At 46.9% G+C, this 24,733-nt stretch overlaps 1 protein-coding gene and 1 long non-coding RNA gene across 2 annotated transcripts in view; one reads left to right on the top strand and one right to left on the bottom strand.

Annotated features, from left to right (window-relative positions):
• SYN3 (synapsin III) overlaps window positions 1–24,733 on the bottom strand; it is a 548,862-nt gene that overhangs the window by 123,201 nt on the left and 400,928 nt on the right. The gene's annotated exons all lie outside the window — the stretch shown is intronic.
• LOC111524024 lies at window positions 16,975–24,450 on the top strand. The gene is made up of 3 exons (XR_002725666.2): window positions 16,975–17,114; window positions 22,746–22,896; window positions 23,360–24,450. It is a non-coding gene; the product is annotated as an uncharacterized LOC111524024 (long non-coding RNA).

Here is a 24,733-nt window from a genome sequence, read left to right as displayed (position 1 = left end):
TTCTTTTTTTTTTTTTTTTTTTTTGAGACAGGGTCTCCTGTCGCCCAGACTAGAATGCAATGGCACAATGCCAGCTCACCGCAACTTCTGTTTCCGAGGCTCAAGCAAGTCTCCTGCCTCAGTTTCCTGAGTAGCTGGGATTACAGGCATGTGCCACCATGCCCAGCTAATTTCTGTATTTTTTTTTTTTTGAGGCGGAGTCTTGCTCTGTCGCCCGGACTGGAGTGCAGTGGCCAGATCTCAGCTCACTGCAAGCTCCGCCTCCCGGGTTTACGCCATTCTCCTGCCTCAGCCTCCTGAGTAGCTGAGACTACAGGCGCCCGCCACCTCGCCCAGCTAGTTTTTGTATTTTTAGTAGAGACGGGGTTTCACCGTGTTAGCCAGGATGGTCTCGATCTCCTGACCTCGTGATCCGCCCGTCTCGGCCTCCCAAAGAATTTCTGTATTTTTAGTAGACACGGGGTTTCACCATTTGACCAGGCTAGTCTCGAACTCCTAACCTCAAATGATCCACCTGCCTTGGCCTCCCAAAGTGCTGAGATTACAGGCATGAGCCACTGCGCCCAGCAACAGCTAGTTTTTCAACCCTTGGTTCCCTTCCTTCCCTCTTCCCTTTAGTAGTCCCCAGTGACTACTGTCATCTTTATATCCATGAGCACTTCACATTTAGCTCCCATTCATAAGTGAGAACATGCATTGTTTGGTTTACTGTTCTGCATTAATTTCCTTAGGATAATAGCCTCCAGCTGCATCTATGTTGCTGCATAGGACATGATTTTGTTCTTTTTCATGACTGCATAGTATTCCATGGTGTATGCGTACCACATTTCCTTTATCCAGGTCACCATTGGTGGGTGTCTATGTGATTCCATAACTTTGTTGTTGTGAATAGTACTGCAATGAACATGTGAGTGCGTGTGTCTTTTTGGTAGAATAATTTGTTTCCTTTTGGATATATACCCAGTAATCGCTGGGTTGAATGTTAGTTCTGTTTTAAGTTCTTTGAGAAATTTTCAAACTGCTTTCCACAGTGGCCGAACTAATTTACATTCCCACGAACAGTGTATAAACGTTCCCTTTTCTCTGCAGCCTAACCAACATCTGTTGTTTTTGACTTTTTGATAATAGCCATTCTGACTAGTGTGAGTTGGTATCTCATGGTGGTTTTGATTTGCCTTTCTCTGATGATTACTGATGATGAGCAGTTTTTCATATGTTTGTTGGCCACTTGTATGTTTTCTTTTGAGAAGCGTCTGTTAATGTCTTTTGCCAATTTTTAAAATGTGGTTATCGGTTTTTTGGCTGTTCAAAAAACAACCTTATAGATTCCACATATTAGACCTTTGTCAGATGCATAGTTTGTGAATATGTTCTCCCATTCTGTAGGCTGTCTGTTTACTCTGCTGATTGTTTCTTTTGTTGTGCAGAAGCTGTTTAGTTCAATTAGGTCCCACTTGTCAATTTCTGGTTTTGTTGCAATTGCTTTTTAGGACTTAGTCATAAATTCTTTCCCAAGGCTTGTGTCTAGAATGGTGTTTCCTAGGTCTTCTTCTAGGATTCGTATAGTTTGAAGTCTTACATTTAAATCTTTAATCCATGTTGGTTAATTTTTTTATATGGTGAAAGGTAGGAGTCCAGTTTCATTCTTCTTCTTCTTCTTCTTCTTTTTTTTTTTGAAACAGAGTCTCGCTCTGTTGCCCAGGCTGGAGTGCAGTGGTGCGATCTCGGCTCACTGCAAGCTCCGCCTCCCGGGTTCACGCCATTCTCCTGCCTCAGCCTCCCAAGTAGCTGGGACTACAGGCGCCTGCCACCACGCCCGGCTAATTTTTTGTATTTTTAGTAGAGACGGGGTTTCACCATGTTAGCCAGGATGGTCTCGATCCCTGACCTTGTGATCTGCCCACCTCGGCCTCCCAAAGTGCTAGGATTACAGGTGCGAACCACCACGCCTGGCCCAGTTTCATTCTTCTGTATATGACTAGCCAGCTATCCCAACACCATTTAGTGAATAAGGGAGTTCTTTCCCCATTGCTTATTTTTGGCAACTTTGTCAAAGATTAGATGACTGTAGGTGTGCAGCTTTATTCCTGAGTTCTCCGTTCTGTTCCATTGGTCTATGTGTCTGTTTTGTACCATTACCACACTGTTTTGGTTACTGTAGCCTCTTTTCCTTCTTTCATGTTTGTGAATTAAGTTCTTTTTCTTTTGTTGAGACAGGTTCTTACTCTGTTGCCCAGGATGGAATGCAGTAGTGTGATCATGGCTTAGTGGTGCTATCATAGCTCACTGCAGCCTCGGTCTCCTGGGCTCAAGTGATACTACCATCTCAGTCTCCCGAGTCACTGGGACTATAGGTGCCATGACACCTGGCTAACTTTTAAATATTTGTTTTGAAGGCAGGCTCTTGCTGTGTTTCCCAGGCTGGTCTCAAACTCCTGGCCTCAAGCGATCCTCCCACCTTGACCTCTCAACGTGCTTGGATTACAGGTTTAAGCCACCACGTCCCTTTTACTTGGATGAGTGCTGTTGTCAGAATCTGTGGTTTAGCGCTGAATTGGATGACACTTTGCATGGCTATTGGATGTTATAAAGTCCTATCCCCTTCCCATTTGATCCTGATCCAATTCTTCAGTCTCATGCTTTTACTGCCACTCCTTTCTACAATCCTTAAGTTCTAGAACTGCAAAACTGTGCTCTCCACAAACACGCAGGCCACTCTTGCCTATTTACCTTTGTACCTGCTGTTCCTCCAACTGAAATGCTTTTTCTCTCCTCCCTCTGCCTGGTGAATGACTATACTTGTCTTCAAGTCTCCATTGAGGCCTCACCTCCTCCAGGAAGCCTTCCTTGGTACCCCACAAGTCGCACTGGCTGCCTCCTCTGCCCATACTCCCAGGAATGAACCTCTATTTTAGCATTTATCCCATGCCTCCCTGCTAGATTGTAAGCTCCTTGGAGGCAGGGACTATGCCTTGTTTGTTGTGTACTCAGAATCGACCACAGTGCTGGCACAAGGTGATTGTTTAGAAAGGGTTGATGAATTAATGAGACATTATTAATCTCATTTAGATCAAAGTCTCCTTGAGAGATGACATTGAGCTCCTAGGCCAGTGGTTTTTAAACTGTGTTCTTCAGAGAACTAGGGGTTCCCCTAAGAGGCTGCAGGAGTACTACTGGAGTGAAATAGGAGCTAAGCAGACAGGACTCCAGCACCCAGCTCTCACAGTCTTCATAAATCTATTCATATTTTGTTGGGTGCAGTGGCTCATGCCTATAATCCCAGCACTTTGCAGGGCCAAGGCGGGCGGATCCCAAGGTCAGGAAATCGAGACCATCCTGGCTAACATGGTGAAACCCCATCTCTACTAAAAATACAAAAACAAAATTAGCCAGGCATAGTGGCGGGGTGCCTGTAGTCCCAGCTACTTGGGAGGTTGAGGCGAGAGAATGGCGTGAACCCGGGAGGCGGAGCTTGTAGTGAGCCGAGATCGCGTCACTGCACTCCAGCCTGGGCGACAGAGCAAGACTCTGTCTTGGGAAAAAAAAAAAAAAAATCTATTCATATTTGTCAGAGCACTTGGATTCATCTTTGATTTAGAAACAGAGTCACAGCAGTATTATAAATAAGCATCAGGCTTCAAGTCAGAAGGCTCTGGTTTGCTATGCAGTTTAAGCTGGGTGTGCCTGGGCATTGGCCCAGGTCTCTGCCGCTGCCCCAAAATGGGGGTGACCAAACTAGCCTCACAGACTGATTGTGAAGAGTAAATGTGGTCCCGTGGCATCATCATATATGAGAAAAACCTCAATACATTGTGCACAAATGTCAACAATGGTGATTAAATTACAGGCAGTCAGGCAGGGCTGGCCTTTTTCCGACTTGTGATCTGAACCGTGGAGCTCACGTACTCAGAATGAACATCACCTTACTGGAGTTCAAGGCTCTGCAACTTGTATGTGCTTCAGAATCTCTGGGAAGCTAAACATTAAGATGTGAGTTCTGGGCCAGGCGCGGTAGCTCACCTGTAATCCCAGCACTTTGGGAGGCTGAGGGGGGCGGATCACAAGGTCAGGAGACCGAGACCATCTTGGCTAACATGGTGAAATCCCCTCTCTACTAAAAATACAAAAAATTAGCCGGATGTGGTCCCAGGTCCTGGGGACACTGAGGCAGGGGAATGGTGTGAACCCGGGAGGCGGAGCTTGCAGTGAGCCGAGATCATGCCACTGCACTGCAGCCTGGGGGACAGAGAGAGACTCTGTCTCAAAAAAAAAAAAATAAAAATAAAAAATAAAAAAAGATGTAAGTTCTGGGTCTCTTCCTAAAAAGTTTGATTTAGAGGGTCTGGGGGCCCAGGAATCTGTATTTTGAAGAAGTTCCCTCGATTCTGAAATTCTACCTTTGGGTATTTACCTAAGAGAAATGAAAACATAATGTCCACATAGAAACTTGCACATGAATGTTTGTAGTGGCATTTTTCTCATTCCATGTGTCCATCAACTGATGAACGAATGAGCAGAGCGTGGTGCGTCCATGCAAGGAAATAATATTCAGCCATAAAAAAGAATGAAGTTCTGACACGTGCTACAACATGGATGAGACTTGAAGAGTGCTTGGTGAAAGAAGCTGCACACAAAAGGCCACATATGATTGCATTTCTATGAAATGTTCAGAATGGGCATATCTAGAGAGACACATCGTAGATTAATAATTGCCTAGGGCTAGGCCGGGTGCAGTGGCTTACATCTGTAATCCCAGCACTTTGGGAGGCCGAGGCGGGCGGGTCACGAGGTCAGGAGATTGAGACCATCCTGGCTAACCCAGTGAAACCCCGTCTCTACTAAAAATACAAACAGTAGCCGGGCGTGGTGGCGGGCGCCTGTAGTCCCAGCTATTCAGGAGGCTGAGGCAGGAGAATGGTATGAACCTGGGAGGCGGAGCTTGCAGTGAGCCCAGATCGTGCCACTGCACTCCAGCCTGGGCGACAGAGCAAGACTCCATCTCAAAAAAGACAAAAAAAAAAAAGTGCCTAGGGCCATTGGGGTGTGGGAGGAGGGAAGGAGGGAAGGGGAATGACTGCTTGATGAGTATGATGTTTCCCACTGGGGAGAGGAAAATGCTCTAAAATTGAAGGTGGTAATGGTTGCACATATCTGCAAATATACTAAAAGCCACTTAATTGTACACTTAAAATGGGTAAATTGTATCGTAAGTGACTTGTATCTCAATAAAACTGTTATTAAGAAAAGGAACAAGTGCCCCCTGAGAAGTGGGGGACCTCACTGTTTGAAAAACTCTTTTCAGGGGTACAGATTGCCCTTCCCCAGCCTCCAAAGATGGAAACCCCGACATTTCCAGGGCATTTCCTCTGGAAATTCTCACACTGCACTGAAGTTTCCGGTTAAGGGCCGGGCACAGTGGTTCACACCTGTAACCCCAGAACTTTGGGAGGCCGAGGCGGGTGGATCACCTGAGGTCAGGAGTTCGAGACCAGCCTACCAACATGAGGAAACCCTGTCTCTACTAAAAATACAAAAATTAGCCGGGCATGGTGCAAGTACCTGCAACCCCAGCTACTTGGGGGGCTGAGGCAGGAGAATCACTTGAACCCGGGAGGCGGAGATTGCAGTGAGCCGAGATCACGCCACTGCACTCCAGCCTTCGGTGAAAGAGCAGGACTCCATCTTAAAAAAAAAAAAAAAAAAAAAAGAAAGTTTCTGATTAAGGATTCTCACCATTTTCTAGAAGGGTAATCCAAATCACAAAACTGTGAAAGGACTTAAGCCACACTCAGTGTCCTAGCCCAAACTTTTTTTATTTTTATTTTGGAGATGGGGGTCTCACTCTGTTGCCCAGGCTGGTCTTGAACTCCTAAGCTCAAGTGATCCTCCCACCTTGGCCTCTCAAAGTACTGAGATTACAGGCGTGAGCCATCATGCTTGGCCGCATCCCAAACTTTTTTGATCAGGCCCCCTATGAAAAAAAGGGGAGGATGCATTTCAATATATGACGAGTTGTTTGTTTTTTAAATCTACGGGTTATACTTGTATTAATATGCTGATCTATATGGACATTATAAAATGTGCACACAATTTACGCTTAAAAAGATGAGCTTCAAAGAGTGATAGGGAAACCTTTTTTGAGGAATTTTGTTTGTGTGTTTTTTGTTTTTTGAGATGGAGTCTCACTCTGTTGCTCAGGCTGGAGCGTAATGGCGTGATCTCAGCTCACTAAAACCTCTGCCTCCCAGGTTCAAGCAATTCTCCTGTCTCAGCCTCTCCTGAGTAGGTGAGATTACAGGTACACGCCACCATGCCCGGCTAATTTTTGTATTTTTAGTAGAGATGGGGTTTCACCATGTTGGCCAAGCTGGTCTCGAACTCCTGACCTTGTGATCCACCCACCTCAGCCTCTCAAACTGCTGGGATTACAGGCATGAGCCACTGTGCCCAGCCAAGGGGGTGAGATTTGAGCAGGGATGTGAAGGAAGTTTATCTTCACACTTTTGTGTTGCCAGCTAATCTTGCCCCACAGGGGTCTACTTAAACCTTCTGCCGAAAGCCCAGAGAGTCCTTGAAATCACTATAAGAGATCTCTAAGAATAATGAGAGGGCAAATTAGAAATGTGTGTGCAGGGAGGCAGAACAGACCCATAAAGGAAAGATAAATGGATAATAGAGGAGGGAAAAGAGAGTCATAGTAGATATAAATCAGAAGATCCCATGTTCAAATCTCAATATTTCAAAGCTCTAATATTTTATGATTGGTGTGAATTTGACCTTGAGTTTAGCCTTCTCATTTGTAAAACGGAAATAACAATACTTCTCTTACAGGACAGTTCAGAACATTTACCGGGAGGATGTGCTTAAAGAAAGAGGTAAGGGGTCAGGCATGGTGGCTCACGCCTGTAATCCCAACACTTTGGGAGGCTGAGGCGGGTGGATCACAAGGTCAGGAGTTCAAGACCAGCCTGACCAACGTGAAGAAACCCTGTCTCTCCTAAAAATACAAAAAATTAGCCAGGTGTGGTAGCGGGCACTTGTAATCCCTACTACTCGGAGGCTGAGGCAGGAGAATCGCTTGAACTCAGGAGGTGGAGGTTGCAGTGAGCCGAGATCTCACCACTGCACTCCAGACTGGACGAGCAAGACTCTGTCTCCAAAAAAAAAAAGAAAAAAAAAAAAAGAAAAAAAGAGAGACAAGACTGATGATAGGAAGGAGCTATTCAGGGAGGGAGATGGGAGACAGAGTGCAGTTTCACAAAAATATGTTGAACACCTACTGAGTGCCAGAAACTGTGCTAGGCAGGACATACAAAATGGAATTTGACCCCATTGCTACCCTTTGGGGAGCCTGAAGTTTAGTAGGGAAAAGAGACGTATAAGCAGAAAGTCAACCCTACATTCAGGGTTGGAGGATGGCAGTGGAGGGGAGGGGTGTAGGGTGGGGAAGAGGAGGAGGGAGGTACTCTCCACCAGTCCCTGCAGCCACACTGAGGATAAAGGTCCTCCTTCTAGGTGCCAGGTGGCAGCTGTCCTGCCACGTGAGTGTCAGAGGCCCTGGGGATGCCTTTTCAGCAGGCCTTGGCTCCATGTAAGCCTCCCAAATAAACGCCTTCCAGCCCAGACAAGCAGGAAGTGTGGTGGGCTGGCGGATGGACTGACGCTCGCACATGCAGGCACATGCACAGGAAACTGAACTGCTGGGCAGGTTATTTTTGTTTTTCCCTTTCCACCACCACTGGAGCAATCAGTGACATTCCTTTCCCTCCTAAACACACAGGTTTGTGTACCAGAGCCTGGCAGGAAGTGAAGAAATCCCCTTTGGAAGAACAGCAGCGGCCACTATCCCATGGCCTCCTTCCTCATTCCTGGGGAGGCTGCCTGGGGCCTCCCAGTTCTGTGGCCTTGGTGGCTTTTCTCCTCTTTTTCTGACTGTTCTGGGAAAGGGGAGGGATGGGGGAGAACCCGGTTCAGACCTCTTTTTGGAATCACAGTGCCTTTGACCCACCTGTGCCTAGCTCTCCCCAGCCTCAGCTCAGATCTTAGAACAACGTCGTAGCAGGAAGCCGCTGGGGAAAGGGTGGTGAGAGGCGGAAGACATAGGAAGAGAGAAGAGGTTCCCAGGTCTGAGAGAAGAAGGGGGAGGAGGAGAGAATCCAGAGAGGGCTCAGAGGCAAAACTGGGCCTTTTGACAGTGACGTTCCTTCCTTCAAAACACTTTTCCTAAGAAAATTAAGAAGGCAAGGACGAGGGACCCAGAATCCTCCCTAAAGCCAGACAATAATTAGATGAGAGTTAAGGGCCGAGGCGGGCGGATCGCCTGAGGTCGGGAGTTCGAGACCAGCCTCATCAACGTGGAGAAACACCGTCTCTACTAAAAGTACCAAATTAGCAGGCATGGTGGTGTGTGCCTGTAATCCCAGCTACTTGGGAAGAGGAGGCAGGAGAATCGCTTGAACCTGGGAGGCGGAGGTTGTGGTGAGCCGAGATTGTGCCACTGCACTCCAGCCTGGGCGACAAGAGCAAAAGTCCGTCTTAAAAAAAAAAAAAAAAAAAAAAGAAGCTAAGGGCCCAGGAATGGTAGAAAAATACCTCCTTGCCTCTTAAACTTGTCTCCTTTAATAATTTACAAGTCATATGTGCTTTTGTGTGTGTTTAAAGCTTGTGAGGCTGGATGATATTTCTGAAACGTTAATTGGTAATTTTTTCCACCTGGTATGTCCTTTCTCTCTTGAGACCCTTCTCCATTTGAGCCAGTGGGCTGTTCTGTGGGAACAGTACTGCTTTGGGAAAGGCACGTAACTTCTCCCTGCCCTCTGCTTCTGTTTCCAAAGCCCAAGTTCTTAGGAAAACCAAAACAATTCTTGGCATAGGAGACCATAGATTTGGGAGGAATACGGTGTGTAAGAACAGGGCTTCTCACCTCTAAGACAAGACAAAAATTCCCTGTCTGGGGGAAAGGGAAAATGTGGAGGTAAATCCACAAAAGGGGATATTTTGGAGGTTGGGGTGGGGTGGGGAGCTGTACCCCACTTCTGGCACGTAAGCCTTGGGATAAGGAACAAGTCCCAAGGGGGATTCAGGCCAGGAGGGGACCTGCACATTATTTCCTGGTAGAACTATGTCACTGGAGAAGCAGCAGGACCCTAGAGAGGAAGTGGTTGCTTGAAATGTCTAGGTGGATGGAGCCGCGGAAAGAATTTCCAGTGCCTACTGAGGTATGAGAATAGCAGGAAGATTCCTGTGGATCCAGGAAGAGCACAGAGCAGTGAAGACACATGGAATGGATCCCTGGCTCAACAGCAACCTGTGTGGACCCATTAGCTGAGCACCATAGTGACGGATGTCTCCATGAATGCCATTTGGATCAATAACCGTGCTGTTTCCTCCCACTGTCTTGGAACTAACTCAAGCTCCAAAAGTCTGGTGCAACTTTAGGAGAAGGGGAAGGAACCCCAAACTGACTTTTGTCCATGCTGGTGCTTAAAATAGAAAATGAACCTTAGAAAAATCCACTTACATTTCTTGCATCTGAGTCCCCCTGGGAAGGTGGATGGAGAACCTGACTCATAAGGTTGCTTATTTAGTGCTGGCAGTTTCCATAAATATTTACAACTGAGTTTGAAACATCTGTCTAGCGCTTCTTTGTGCTAGATCTTTTTGGGGGTAATAGAGGGATAAAGAAGGAGCAGATGGGTTATAATAGGTGCTCCAAGAAGATTGCAAATACAGCGTTATGGGAGCAGGAGGATGTTGAGAAAGTCTTTCTAGGCCCTGCAAACTATGAATAAGGGTTTTCTCGGGTTTGAGTGAAGGATTGAGGCACTTCTGATTCAACTGCCTTTGTGAGCAGAGACTGAGAAACAATGAAACGGTGGGAAGAATGGATATTACAGAAATACAAAACAGCAAATGACAAGTCCCCCTCTCCCTCTGTGGTTCTGTTTTGGATGAGACATTCCAGGTGGAGCAGCTGAAGTGAGTGGAGACCTGTTTGGCTTGTGGGAGAGGTTTTGGTTCCGTATGGAGAGTAAAAAACCATTAGGTTAAGAGACAAGGGCTGGCTCCCCTGAAGCCCCCTGCCTTCACTGGTTGCTGGGAACCAAGTGAAACTCTCTTTAACTCAAATCAGCCTGAACACAGGTCTGTGTGTCCTTGCAACTGCCAAAGTCTTGGGGGCTGGTCTGGTCACCTGTTTTATGCATCTGGGTTTTGTCTCTTCTACTTATGCTCTATGTCATGAGAAAACTGGCCTTTGGTCTTGGAAGACACCACCCAGAATGCCTCTCTGCAGGTCTATGAGTTCCAAATCCAAGGGAGCCAGCAGAGGAGAGACTGAGGGATCTCCAGAAGGCCTCTTGGTGGTCTTTTCTCAGAGCCTCCTGTGGGCTCCTCTTCCAAGGCTACAGGTATATGAGGTAGGGACAGAGCTCCTGGTGGCACCTGAAATGATGTTTGGTGATGCTTGAAAATATCATGAACAGACTGAACCATATGCTGAGAAAGTTACTTCCTTTTCAATTAATTTTCTAGCCTTGAGAATTTTTTTTTTTTTGAGACAGGGTCTCACTCTGTAGCCCAGGCTGGAATGCAGGGGTATGATCATGGCTCACTGCAGCCTCAGCCTCCTGAGTTCAAGCGACCCTCCTGCCTCAGTTTCCTGAGTAGCTATTTATTTGTTTATTTATTTATTGAGATGGAGTCTTGCTCTGTTGCCCAGGCTGGAGTGCAGTGGCGTGATCTCAGCTCACTGCAACCTCCGCCTCCCAGGTTCAAGCAATTCTTCTGCCTCAGCCTCCTGAGTACCTGGGACTACAGGTGGTTGCCACCATGCCCGGCTAATTTTTGTATTCTTAGTAGAGACGGGGTTTCATCATATTGGCCAGGCTGGTCTCGAACCCCTGATCTTGTGATCCACTCACCTCGGCCTCCCAAAGTGCTGGGATTACATATTTTTATTTTTTTACATTTTTTTGTTTTTGGTAGAGATGGAGTCTCACTATCTTGTCCAGGCTTATCTTGAACTCCTAGGCTCAAGTGATCCTCTCACTTCAGTCTCCCAAGTAGCTGGGACTACAGACACACACCACCAAATCTGGCTAACTTTTAAACAAGTTTTTGTAGGGATGGGGGTCTCACTACATTGCCTAGGCTGGTCTCAAACTCCTGGCCTCAAGCAGTCCTGCACACTTCAGCCTCCCAAATTGCTGGGATTACAGGAGCCGCCACGCCTGGCTTAGCTTTTGAGAGGCTATCAAGGAGAGTCTTACTTTGGTTCCTGTGCTCTTTCAACACCTCCCCAGTATTTGCAAACCTCTCACTTTCTTGGAGAGCTTGGAGCCCATAGTAAGCAAGAGTGTTCAGCACGAATTCAATAATACTGCTTTGTTCTTGTGTTTTTTATGGTTCTTTTCTCTTGTTTATGACAGGAGATACTGGTTTTCCATTTATGGTAGTCATCAGCTTCTTTGGAAATATGTTTATTTAAGAGAAAACTTAAAAACATCAATAATTATATGAATTACAGTATACACAGTATGTAATATGGTAAAAATTGTAAAGGTTGTGACCAACGATTGAAGTTTGGGAAACCCGGACTTAAGTTTTGGCCCCAGTGAAAATCCTGCCCTTAGCAGTTTTTAATGGAAAGAGCACAGCATTGGTTAGAAATATCTGCATTTGAGACTTGGCATTGTAAATCCCTGTTTGGCACATATTAGCTATATGACCATGGGCACGTTGATTAACCTCTCAAAGCCTCAGTTTCCTTAGCTGTAAAACGGGAACATACTACCTCTTGGGGTTGCTGAAAGATTAAATGACATTATGCACACAGAGTACATGCTGAGCTCAGAGCCTGGCTCACAGCAAACACTAAGATGGACAATTATGATTTTTGTTATAGTCCGAGAAGCGCCTCTTTACTCTGAGGTGCCACACAACAGTTATTGGCCGCTCATACCAATGAATGTGCATTTTACATTTTCTCCCTGCAGCGAATCTGGTTGCGCACATAGTGAAACAAAGAGGCCCCTGGATGTGGAGGAGCGTTGGAAATTAGGAAGCAAGTATCTCCTGACCACCTATTCTAGTCGATTGTATCATCGTTCCAAATTCTTCACCCCTCTCTGTATCAATACCTGTTGCCAGGTGACTTGATGGTTTCTTCCACTAGAGGAGGAGTATTCTTCCCTATCCCTAATTTTGGGCTTGGTCATGTCACTTATTTTGGCCAACGGGGTGGTAGCAAACGTGACACAAACAGTGGCTTAAAATGTGCTTGTGCATTGGGGTATGACCTTCTTGTACTGCTGCAGTTAGCCACGTCCTGGCTAGCTTGCTGGTCTACTCGGCGCCAGGCCTAGAGCAGCCAATTCCCATCTGACCTGTGAGAGCAAGAATAATTATTTTTTGAGCCGCCGAGCTTTGGGATGGTGTATTATGTTTCAAAATTGTGACAATAGATGTTAATGACCCCTAGTACGTACTGGGTACAGGCATTTTCATATAGTCTATTTAATTTCATCTTCAAAGATCCCCACTTACTAATGAGGAAATGGAGACTTTGAGAAAGCCCTCCTGGTCCAAGATCACACAGAAAGGAAACAGCTGAGCTTGGAGGCAACCCTGTTCCGACTCCCAGAACATGTTCTTCTTAATACACCCTGGAAGAATGGGGTGGTGGGAGGTGGAACACAATGAAACTAGCTTCGCGGCTGGGCCCAAGGCTGGTCCCATCTAGAGTCATCTTTGAGACCACAAGAGCCAACATCATAAATCTAGGATTGTGACAACACAAGATGACTCAGGCAGGGGATGGCTGGACAGGGAAGCCCTGGTGAGGGGCTGGTCGGTTATAAAACCTCAGTCTAAATAGGGACAGGGCGGTAACATTAGTAGACAGGGCTGGGCCACAGAATTGGGTGGTTTAGGACAAATAATGACTTGAAATTTATTTTGGAAAATATTTTCCCAAGTGTCTCACTGGGCCTTGTGGGAATGAGAAAATCAGTGGGGAAAAAGCCAGGAGAAAAAGCTGATGAGGCTGAGAAGGGGCTCATGACCAGTAGGCTTTGATTTCATAAAATTCAGAGCATCAGATGTTCCTGGAGGCGAACTCTTACACATGCTTTAGAACTCTTCCCCAAGTTTCCCCGCTCTGTGAGTTATCCCATCATAAGACAGATGCAATCTCAAATTTTTCTATTCATTCTCCAACAATTATGAAAACAGCCAGCATTCACTGAGCATGTACTAATTGCCAGACACTATTCTAGCTCTTTACACTTTACTTTCTTTCTCTCTTTCTCTTTTTTTTTTTTTTTAGACAGAGTCTCACTCTATCACCCAGGCTGGAGTGCAGTGGTGCGATCACGGCTCACTGCAACCTCTGCCTCCCAGACTCAAGCAATTCTCCCACCTCAGCCTCCCGAGTAGCTGGTACCACAGGCATGTACCTCCATGCCTGGCTAATTTTTGCATTTTTATGGAGATGGAGTTTCACCATGTTGCCCTGGCTGGTCTCAAACTCCTGGGCTCAAGCGATCCCCTCATTTTGGCCTCCCCAAGTGCTGGGATGGCAGGCCACTTTACACTTTTACTGGTCCTCTCAATCTTCACAAGAATCCTAAGCAGAAGATGCTCTTACCCTTTCCCATTACACAAATGAAGGAGAAAAACAGAGGTCCAGAGATATGAACTAAAAAAAGCCCAGGCTCACACAGCTGGTCAGAGGCGGGGCTGGAACTCTAATTTGAGAGAGTACGCTCTGAGTCACTATGCCGCGTGTTTACTGTACAGCGCTGTGATGATCCGAGTCTCTTATTAAATGAGAGAATGCATGCCAAGCACTTAGCTTATTGCCTAGTATTAGAGAGGGCCAAAAATATTACAATATCAAGTATTCTTATGCTGATATGAATTTTATTTTATTACCTTACAACAGCTGCTTTCCCAGTCCTCCTTAGAGAGGAAAGTCTTTGTGGGGAACATACTTAGCCTTTGGAATAGAAGATTAGTCTCTTGAGGGTTTGGGGTCAGCTGCAGTCAAGGCCTCATGGGTGACAGGGACTGGGGAGAAGAAATTGGAGCTCTTGGCCAACTGTAAGGGATCTGAGGAATAGAGATGGAAGAGCACAGAAGGCCATCAAGACAGACAAGGGCTCTGTATTGTGAGATAAGACTCCCTTCTTGGGACCTCACTAAGGAGGTCAGTGAGTCCACTAAACACACTGCTTTTGGTGGAAGACATTTTCGCTTGTGGTGGGAGAAGGAGAAGCCACTGAACTTGACGCCAGCATTGATGCATGTGGGGTGATGGCCATGGGGGAGACAGTGCCCCAAAGAAGGTTCAGAAGAAGATGAGCCCACCAGTGTTTAGCAAGAATGTGAGGAAGGCCAGGGAATTTTCCTCGAGTCAGGAGGTCCCCAGCTGGCCTCTGGGTAGGGTTGTTATTTTCAATGCTGTGGCTAACATTCCTGCCTCTCTCCATGGTATGCATGCTTCTGGAGCACACAGTTGGGGTGGGATTGTTCCTCTGACTGCCCCAGGGCCAGTTCAGTGCTGGGAAGTCAGCAAGCCTTCAACACATGCTTGAAGGCTTTCCATGAATGAATGAAAACGCTTTAACCTGAGGATGGCCCGTGCTTGCTCAGATATACGTCAACTCAGCCATGCATGATATCTCATCATAAGAAGATACTTTAGACATCTCAGTTTGCCATGTTCCTAACCTGCACCCTGTTTCCCAAACTACTGATGCTGCAGCCAACTCCATCTCTGGGTTGATCCTTCAGATTCACATTAGGGGATGGTGACATATGGGCCTCGTGGCTGCCCTTTCCTCCTCCTCACTTGGGCTGGCATTAGAGCAGTGTGGTTCCACCATGAGTCAATGTCTGGAGACATTCTTGGTTTTCACAATTGCTACTGGCATCTAGCAGGTAGAAGCCAGGGATGCATCTAAACATGCTAGAATGCGCAGGCTAGTCTCCTGCAACGAAGAATTAGCCTATCCAAAATGTTAATAGTGCCAGAGTTGAGAGGCTCTGCATTAGAGTGTCATGGTTCAGAGCACACTCACTGGAATTTGAGAGGACTGGTTTGATTCCAGACTCTGCCACTAGGTTGAGACAGAGATGATAATTATATTCACCTGTAGGGTCATCAAAATAATTACACTGGGTCTATCAACAATCAACTTCTGCCATCTTGTCTCTGCTAGTCCCCACCAAAATGCACACACTCATTGTAGAACAGTCAGCCAGATTTCCCTATGGCCCAGGAACAGAACTTGTATGGATTCTCAAGCCAGGCAGGTTCTTTGTTCCATGAGCCATGACATGCTTCAGCCCTTCCACGCTAAGGGCATCCTTCCCACACCTAAGTCTGCGATGCAAGTACCTTTGTTGGAAGTGGCTAATTGTTTTGCTTTCATCACCTCAAGTGGGGAGCTGGGTTTGAGGCCTAACGAAGTCATGAATGCAGATGGTTATATGCAACTAGGCAAATGAGATTATATAAAAATCTAATTTTACTAAAGGAAACACTTTCTATTGGGGGGTGGGGGACCAGCAGCTCAATTCTATGAAGCAGAAGCTCAGTTCCTTGGAATTTACGCTATAAAAACTTAATGCACATCCAAAGAACGTCAGAGCAGGAAGTGATGTCAGAGACCATTTTGTCTAAACCCCCTTTGAGAAACTGACGCCCAAAGGGAGGGAAACTTCCTCAGGGTCACTCCCTAGTTAGCGGCAGAGAGGAGATCCGAACTGAGAGGTCCTGACAACCCTGTCCAGGCTGGGCTCCACCCCCACAGAATTGCCTCTCCCTAAGGAAAATCCCTATGAGCTTAGGTGTCAAGGAAAAGATGACTTCTCCCTACGTTTTCAGTTCAAACCTCATAGTAAATAAGAATTTAATGTTCAGAATCACCTCTTGCAATGGGGCTTTCATTGCACGTGTTTTTTTCTTCTCTTGGCCTAGAGGCAATATTAAAGCAATTCCCTCTGCGGGTGCCTTGTTCCATATGTAAACACATGTCTACCATCTATACACAGGCACATGCATTTGTCATTTCTTCCTAGAATGACTTAAAGATTTCCATGTAACCAATATGTTGCAGCTGTTGGTTTCCTTGAGGCTGAAGCGCTCAGAAAATCATCAGTTATCAAATTGCTTTTCCATCACTGTTTTTCCCAAACTGGACACATTTTCTCCCTCTTTCCTTAAAAGAAAAAAAAGGTATGATGGGCCAAGATGATGCCCCTTAGGCTTTAGAATTTTTTATCAATGGCAAAATGATGGCTAAAAAATCCCTATCAAGTTATTTTCTGAAGTTAATGTCTGCCTTACCTTTAAAACCAAAGGCCTGTGCTGCCAACCAAAAATGAAACAAACAAAAATGGTTTACAAGAAAAACATGAAAAAGATGTTAGAAAACAAGGTAAGAAAAAAAATGCTAGGGCTTTATTTCCAACCAAACCCAGAGTCAGTGTCCCTTATGGTAGGGGCTGCAGGGACCAGGCTCATGGTGTATTTCTGGGGAGGCTTCCTTTGGAGGAGAATTTTAGTTTGCTCACACATGGCAGCCAGCTTCCAATCAGAAGATGCAGGTGGTGAAAGGCTGGGGGTCAGGAGGTGGGAAGTGGCCCTGGGGAAGACAGTGTGTTGAGTCAACAGGATGAGGAAGACTTGGGTCCCAATTCTCACAGCCATTTAGTAGCTTTGTAACTTGGAGAAAATGGTTCAACTTCTCTGAATCTCAATTTTTAAACTCCACATACAGAGCCTTTTCTGATTGGGTAGTGAGGATCAGAACGAATGCCCAATAAAGGTATCTCCTCACTCTCTCTGCTTCCTTTCCAGCCTTTTGAAGTCTGAACTCTGGCTGACAGAACGTAAGAGGTAGGTGTGTTCTGTGAACACGTGACACTGCACCGTTAGTTCCTGCCTGGCCTTGACCCCAACATGTTCTCTGCTTACCTGGACCAGGGGCAGCAGAAGATCTTCCTGCTATAATGCCGGGGCCCAGTACCCACACTGGGGCCTGTGGTGCCCAAGGTGTCTCCTGCCAGGCCTAGGCCTGAGAGTTAAGAGACAACACAGCAACCAGGTAAGTCAGCCCAGAGCTGCTAAAGCCCTTTGTGTCTGTTTCAATTCCTCCACCCCATTCTGACACCCACTCCCGTCCCTCCACTTTCTCAGTTCCTTGGTCCTGGCTGTTTTTCTTGTCTGGACTGTACTACTACACTCAACTCCAGCCTGCTCACTCTGCCACATCCCTCTTCTCAGATCCTGGCTCCAGTCACACCTGATTGTAAAACATAAACTTGTCAATGGTGACCTCCCCAAGTGACCCCCAGATCAAGTTCCTTGGCTCTGCCTCCAAAGCCTCCTGTGGCCTGGCCCCAGCCTTATCTTCTGCTGGTCCTTTTCGTATCCCCTACATACCACCCAGACAGGATAGTTTGTCCCCTGCCTACCTGGCTCAGAGCCTTTGCTCTGGCTGGGTCACTCTTGGAGGCACTTCAGTCTCTGTCCACACTGAGATCCCGTTCATGTCCATATTCAGCTCAGGGATTCTCATAGAAGCATGAACCCTATTGTGAACCACGCATGCGAGGGATCTAGGTTGAACGCTCCTTATGAGAATGTCATGTCTGATGATCCGTCATTGTCTCCCATACATGCTTCCCAGCATGCCTGCCTAGCCCCGTCCCACATGTTTGGCAGCCATTTGCTGCTGCTACTCTGGGCTGGGGCCAGGCTCCACCCCTTGATATTCTAGGTGCTTGTCCCTTTCTCTCCTGACATTTACCATGTTCTACGTCCTTTTGTAGTTACTTGTGTTAATGTCGCGTTTCTTCTACTGTTGTCAGCTCTTCTAGAGCAGGAAAGGAAGCCTCATACATTTTCCCCTAAGCTACAGGGCAAACATAGAATAATGGAAGAAATTAAGCCTTGAAATCACATGACCTGGGCTCAAAGCTGCTATGGTTTGAATGGATGCGTCCCTCCAAATTTATATGTTGTAACTTAAACCCCAAGGTGATAGTATGAAGAGGTGGGGCCTTTGGGAGGCTTCAGAGAGCTGCTTGGCTCTTCCATGTCTCATGCTATCTGAAGACACAGCGTTCGTTTCTTTTATGCTGCTTCTGCTGCATGGTGACACAGCAAGTAGTGCCCTCTTTGAAGCAGAGTGTCCTCACCAGACACTGAATCCGTTAGCACCTTGAACTTGGACTTCCCAGCCTCCAGAACTATGAAATACATTTCTAATCTTTATAAATGACCCCGTCTGAGGTTATTTTGTCACAGCAGCAGGAATGGACTAAGACAGGGGTCTCTAACCCCTTGGCCACAGACTGCGGCCTTGTACCAATGTGGGACCTGTTAGGAACTGGGCCGCACAGCAGGAGGTGAGCAGCAGGTGAGCCAGTGAAGCTTCATCTGTATTTATAGCCACTCCCCATTGCTCGTATTACCACCAGGGCTCTGCCTCCTTTTAGATCAGTAGCGGCATTAGATTCTCATAGAAGTGTGAACCCTACTGTGAACCACGCATGCGAGGGATCTAGGTTGCTTGCTCCTTATGAGAATCTAATGTCTGATGATCTGTCATTGTCACCCATCACCCCCAGATGGGTCCATCTAGCTGCAGGAAAACAAGCTCAGGGCTCCCACTGATTCCACATTAGGGTGAATTCTATAATTATTTCATTACACATTGTGATGTAATAATAATAGAAATAAGGTGCACAATAAATGTAATGTGCTTGAGTCATCCTGAAACCATCCCTCCCCATCACTGGTCAGTGGAAAAATTCTCTTCCACAAAACTGGTCCCTGGTGCCAAAAAGGTTGGGAATCACCAGACTAAGACAAAACCCCAGCTTCACCACTTCATGACCATCGGAGAACTAATCTCCCTAAGCCCAGTCACCCAGCCCACTTGTGAAACGGGGGTGCAGGATTGTTGTGAAAATGAGAGGATATGGTCTCTGGGAATGTCTGCTGTGTGGTAGATGCACACAAACCAGTAAGTGACCTTCCTTTAACAAGGGGTTTTGAATGGCTCATAACACTACCGTGTGCTGTGTCACAAGTATATCCTTCCGCCTGCAAATTTCTGCAGGGCAGGTCTCACGTCCCCTTTCCGCACAGTGGTTACAAGTCAAATACGTTGTGCTCCATTTCTCCATTTCTGACTCTCTCACATACTTGCTGCTTGACCCTAGGCTAAACAAGCCTCAGTTTGCTCATCCGTAAATTGGGAAAAATAACATAATTCATCTTATAGACTGTTGAAAGGATTAAGTGACATGCTGTATATCAAGTGCTTGATTTGTGGTAAATGCTCAATAAATGTGAGTTGCTGTATCAGGTTAGTGGTTTTGAAACATGATACAGAAAGAGCTCTCCTGTACATCTCCTTGGACGGAAACTTTCTGCTACTTGCCCAGCATGTGCTTGTCTCGAGGAGGTTGAGGTTTGAGGTGTGAGCAAAGCAAAGAGTGGTAGCGGATCGATAGTCAATGTTTAACATTCAGAGTAGGAGTTTTTGAGTCTGTAAAAGGAGACTTGTTATAAGCAAAATCAGAATTTCTAAATTATTTTAGCTGCTATTGACTTAGAGGGAGCAGGACATAGGTTTTTGTTTTTGTTTTTTGTTTTTTGCTTGTTTGTTTTTTCTTTTACTGGATAGAGCAGCTGTCTCTTCTATTCAGGCTGAGCAGGAGGCTGAATGCCTGTAGGAGGAAGATGGGATGTAGGGACGTCCATACCAGAGAGGACGAAGAAGAAAGCCTTTCACTGCAGGGCATTGTGGGAGGGAGACAGGGAGAGAGGGAAAGAGAAGCGAGAAGCCTCTGTGTCCATGAAGTCTCTGAGCTAAAGCATGAGCCAAGGGCACCTTGTTAGGTGGAGGAGAAAGCTGGCAAGGTGGGTGGGGAGTTTCTGCCCCATTCTGGCTTGGAATTCTGGGAAGAGATCCCCTCCTAGGCATCCCCCTCCCTACCTACTCGACAACAGTCTCAGCCTGAGAGACTCTGCATTTGCCCTCCTGCGCCACCCTCACTTCTTATCTGACATGGAAGGGAACCAGAGGCTCCCATAAGCCACTGAGAGAGACACAGAAGTTAGCCGAGACTCAGACTGGGGTGCTGGCCGAGGAAGGTTTTTGCCCCAGTGCCAAATGGCCTTCGACCAGGGGCCACTCACATTCAAGCTGCCCAGGCAGACCACAGCGAGGGTGGCATCACTCTGAGAACAAGGCAGGGCTTGGTAAGAAGGGCTGCAGATTGTGCTCCCTGGAGCCTTACCTATGCTCAAAGGACACAGCAGTCACGAACTGGGCTCCAACGTCACTCATCAGCTGAATGCTTGGGACAGGATCAGGCCAGCAGCCCCTCCTCCATGCATGCCAGCCAGGTACAACCAAAGTGCAGACCTACAACCTCCCAGTGGAGACTGGCCAAGGACCATGTCAGAAGACAATCACCCCCTGCCACCCTAAGTCTCTGGCATTGTGTTGGCACATTCAACAAACACTCGTCTCTCCTCCTGTCTTCTTAGGACAGTGTTTGCATCTTATTCATCCTGAATCTCCCTCAGGGCCCTGCAGAGAGTAAGTGCCTCACACAGTGCTTGATGAGTGGATGAAGGAAGCCTTGTGAAAGCCTCTGGGATGGATTTAAGGACATTAAAGCAAGCTGAGGGGGAGGACAGAGAAAAAAGGAGGGTGGGCCGGGAGTTGGGAGGCAACCTTTCCTTTCTTACTATGAACAGGCCAAGTGAGGCAGAGGGAGCATAAAGGCAGAGCCTAGGGTGAGGGCAGTGGGGCTGCGGACCGCCCCCCTCAACAGAGCCCAGGAGAAACCAAAGGAAGGTGGTCGGTGACAAGCAGGTGGGAAATCCGAGTGGGCTCTGCTGGCAGTGCTCCATGCTCATAGCTGGTGTCTGACTTCCCCCAACCCCACTTTCGGGTGGATGGGCGAGAGAAGCAAGTGTGGCTCAGCAGGCTGCAGAGTGAGCTGGTGTCTGTGAGAGGCAGGGGTCCTCCTGGAGACTGGGCCTTGGGTCAGCGAGGGACATGCTGCCCCTACCTTGTGCAGGTTAGAAGTTGGACAGTCAACAGCCCTTCCATGATGGTAAAAATACACATCTCTCATGCTTGTTGAAGGCTCTGTAATTTACACAGGCTACAGGATGACTGTGGAGTCACCCATTCCATCCACAAGGCATTTCAGGCAGGTACCATGATCAACAGATGCTATTGCACCCCCATTTGATGAGTGAGGATGATCAGGGTGACAAGGGATTTAGGGTGAACATGGGGTCGGTATGTGTACAAAGATGAGGATAACTTCCCTACTGCTAAAAAGGGGACATTGAGCTGGAACTTGAAGAATGAGCTGTTGTCCATCTGAGGGAGAAGGCAGAGAAAGGACATTTCAGGCACAGAGAGTATGTGTGAAAGGATGGGGGCATGAGGAAACATGCTGTATGTAGCGATAGTAATAGGAATGATTGCTAACATACATTGTGGGCATACCACATGCTAGGTGCTGTTCGGAGGACTTCATATACTGAGCTCAAATCAATTCTCACAACTGCCCCATCTGGTAGATGCTAGTGTGAACTCCATTTTATAGATGAGGAAATGAAGGCACAGAGAATTAAGTGATTTCCTTAGGGTCAAAATGAGAGCAAGTGGTGGAGCCAGGACTGGAACCCACTTGAGGGACAGGAGTCCAATAGTGTAATCAAGGTGGTAAGGGCTAGGCAGGCAGGGATGAAGTATGTGGCTAGAGAGTTGGAGTGGGGTGATGATAAGGGAAGGTATTTAGATTTCATCTAAGAGGCAATAGGGGGCCTTTGATGGTCGAAGCAGGGGAGTGTTAGAAAGGTCCGTGTGGCACAGGAAAGAGGGTAAATTGAGAGAGAGAATAAGCCATGAAGAGTGTGCTGGGGAGGTAGCCAGATCCCTTGTTACATGCAAGCCAGACTGCTTTTTCCATATGGGTAACCATCACCCACTCTGGAGCTCAACTTCAGGACATGGGTTATAGTATTTCACAAATTCTTCCTGGGAGACAAGAGCTCCACCTGGACCTATGACATGACTGGTACCTCCCACGTCACATTCTGTGCACCCAGTAACTGCATTTGGCTCTGTTTTCCTTGGATTGCTAGACATTCTTTACCTCTTTATTTAATGCACTAGCTGGTGTTTCTTTTCACCCTAGGAGCACGGGATAGTATTAGAGTCCTTGAAAAGGTGTTTCAGATATTCTCAGTGGGAATCTCTTCCACTGGGTGTGGCCCTGGACAAAAGCCTCCTCCCTACTTTCTTTGCTGCCTGCCTTATTTCTCATATATGCATGGGCTGATTCTGCCAGGCAGCCAGGTGGCAAGTTGACCCGCCCACCAGTCCCAGTTCTAAAGAGTGGCTGTGTGACTTTAGTGAAGTCACTGTGTCTTCCTGAGATGCATCCTGGGATGCATCTGCATCTGTCCTGTACTAGACAATACAGACAATACCTAAACTGTCCTCCAGCAAATCATGTTTGCTGTTTCCAGAACCTTTACTTCCGAGAGTCTAATTTTATTCAATGGTTCAAGGTATATTTGTAGAGTCAGGCATGGTGCTAGGGGATATGGGGGTGCAAGACAGAGAGAACCCTTGCTGTTGTTCTGCTGATCATATTCAGTAACTGATCCTATTGAACATCCATTCTCTGAGCACCCATTACCTCGTGGATCTGCTGCTAGAGGCTATGAGAGGCATAGAGAAGATGAAGATATGGTGCCTGCCCTAAACTAACCTTTCCTCCAAGTCCACCTCCTTAAGAGGAGACAGCCAGCTGAATGTGAACAGGAGGACTCCTTAAAAGGTAAAGATGCTCCTTTTCCTCATTTCCTATAACATTAGTCAAATAAGTAGCCATGTCAAACCTGGTTTCTTTTGGACATGGCTTCCAGGTCAACGCGTCCCTGACACTTGCCCCAGATGCAGCAGAGTTGCGAAGTGGACATGGCTCCGTGCGCCCACCAGGTGGCGGCATTCTAGCATATTCCCTAACATCTGGAGTCATTGAGAAACACCACCTTGTGTTGGTGAAGGGGAGAGACCCCTTCATCTCTAATCCAGGGCCCATTCATATTGATCTTCTGGACAGTCCTGGGGTTAGGTGGCTTGCGGGGGAAGGAATGGTGGTTGTGCAAAGGAAAATGGCGCTAAATGCTCCATCCAACAAACCGGTCTGGTTGCCTTCTGGAGCTCCCCTTGTCCCCAAGTCTGCGTTTGGTGATGAATTTGCATCATTACTTATTAACTTGTCATTCTCTTTCGTCCAGTTGGCATCATGTCTATTTCCTCTTGGAATCCATGGTGCGTACACAGAGTCTGACCCAGAGTAAGGAATACAGCTCTTGGTCGAAAAAAATGAAGCTTATTTTAAGCAAGAACTTAAAACAGACTCTCACATAAGGACGACCACCCAGGTGAGGGCTTCTTGGTCCACGAACATCCTTGACCTCAAAGATGGAAATTGCAAGATGGCAGACTGAGAGCACTGTTCAAAGTTCCCTAATGTGAGCCATTGGAGAAATGGCTGGGATCAACTTTCCTATCTCTGCTCAAAAGATGTCAACCTTGTCCACGTCAGCCAGGATGTCAAGGTGAAGAGGATAGAAATTCTGGATCTGGCTGAGTCTAGTATCCACCAGAGAAAACTTTGGCCTTTAATCTGGGATTTTATATCATTTTCACCTCTAACAGAGAGAGAGAGAGGGGCATGAGTTGGGTCCACCAACTGGGACAAGCAGGTCCAACCTGCTTCTCTGCTGTCTTCAATTCCATTCAGACCCCATGCCCTGCTGCCTAGCACCTCCACCTTCCCCTCTGGGGCTCCAGCAAAGAGGAAGGCAGTCAGAGCCACTCAAAGGGTCCAACCTCCTTGCATTCCAGCCCTGGTCAAAGTCAGCCCGGGAACAAGTGGAAAGACCCTCTTGAAGGAAGTGATTCAGAAACCATCATGGCCTGGCGGCCCGCCGTGACTCACAGCACATCAATGGGGGAATTGTCTGTGGAAGCTGAGAATTCCAAAGCTCTTTTCTTTCCTTTCTTACTTACTTTCTTTTTTTTTCTTTCTTTCTTTTTGCCCTCCCATTGGCGGCATTGTGCAACAGCAGGGCTGCCCAGAAACATGTGGTTTTCATCATTGGCTCCACAACTGCCTTAGAGCACTGTGGAGAAAATAAGACGGAGAGGGAACAGGATACAAGGGGACCTGTTGCGGTCAAGTGGGGTGCTTCTCTTTCACCCCACCTTTCTTGTCAACACCAACATCCTCCAAGAGCATCTGGAATGGAAGGGAATAGAATTTTGGATCTGGGAGAAAACTTGGAGTATGTCTCATCCAATAACTCTATGTACAGATGAGGAAACTGAGGCCTCAAGAGGGGATGTACGTGGCTTGCCAAATGTCCACAGCCAAGTTGCATCTTGCATCTTGCTGCAGCGACTGAATTTTCTTAGCCTCCAAGTCAGGAAATGTAGTTTGACAAAGGATGCTTTTTTCCCATGGAATGTAACAGATGAAAAGTCATACCAAGTTTAGTTATAAATCTCTCCATTGTCCCTTTCCTCTTATCTACCAGTCTAGGGAGTCTGTTTTACCCAGAGTCATCTGTGGGGTCACGTGCAAAATCTAAAGGTCTTTTTGCAGT

The sequence above is a fragment of the Piliocolobus tephrosceles genome, chromosome 19 (assembly GCF_002776525.5).
Source record: "Piliocolobus tephrosceles isolate RC106 chromosome 19, ASM277652v3, whole genome shotgun sequence".
Classification (NCBI taxonomy): domain Eukaryota; kingdom Metazoa; phylum Chordata; class Mammalia; order Primates; family Cercopithecidae; genus Piliocolobus; species Piliocolobus tephrosceles.
This window is presented reverse-complemented; position numbering and strand designations above follow the sequence as displayed.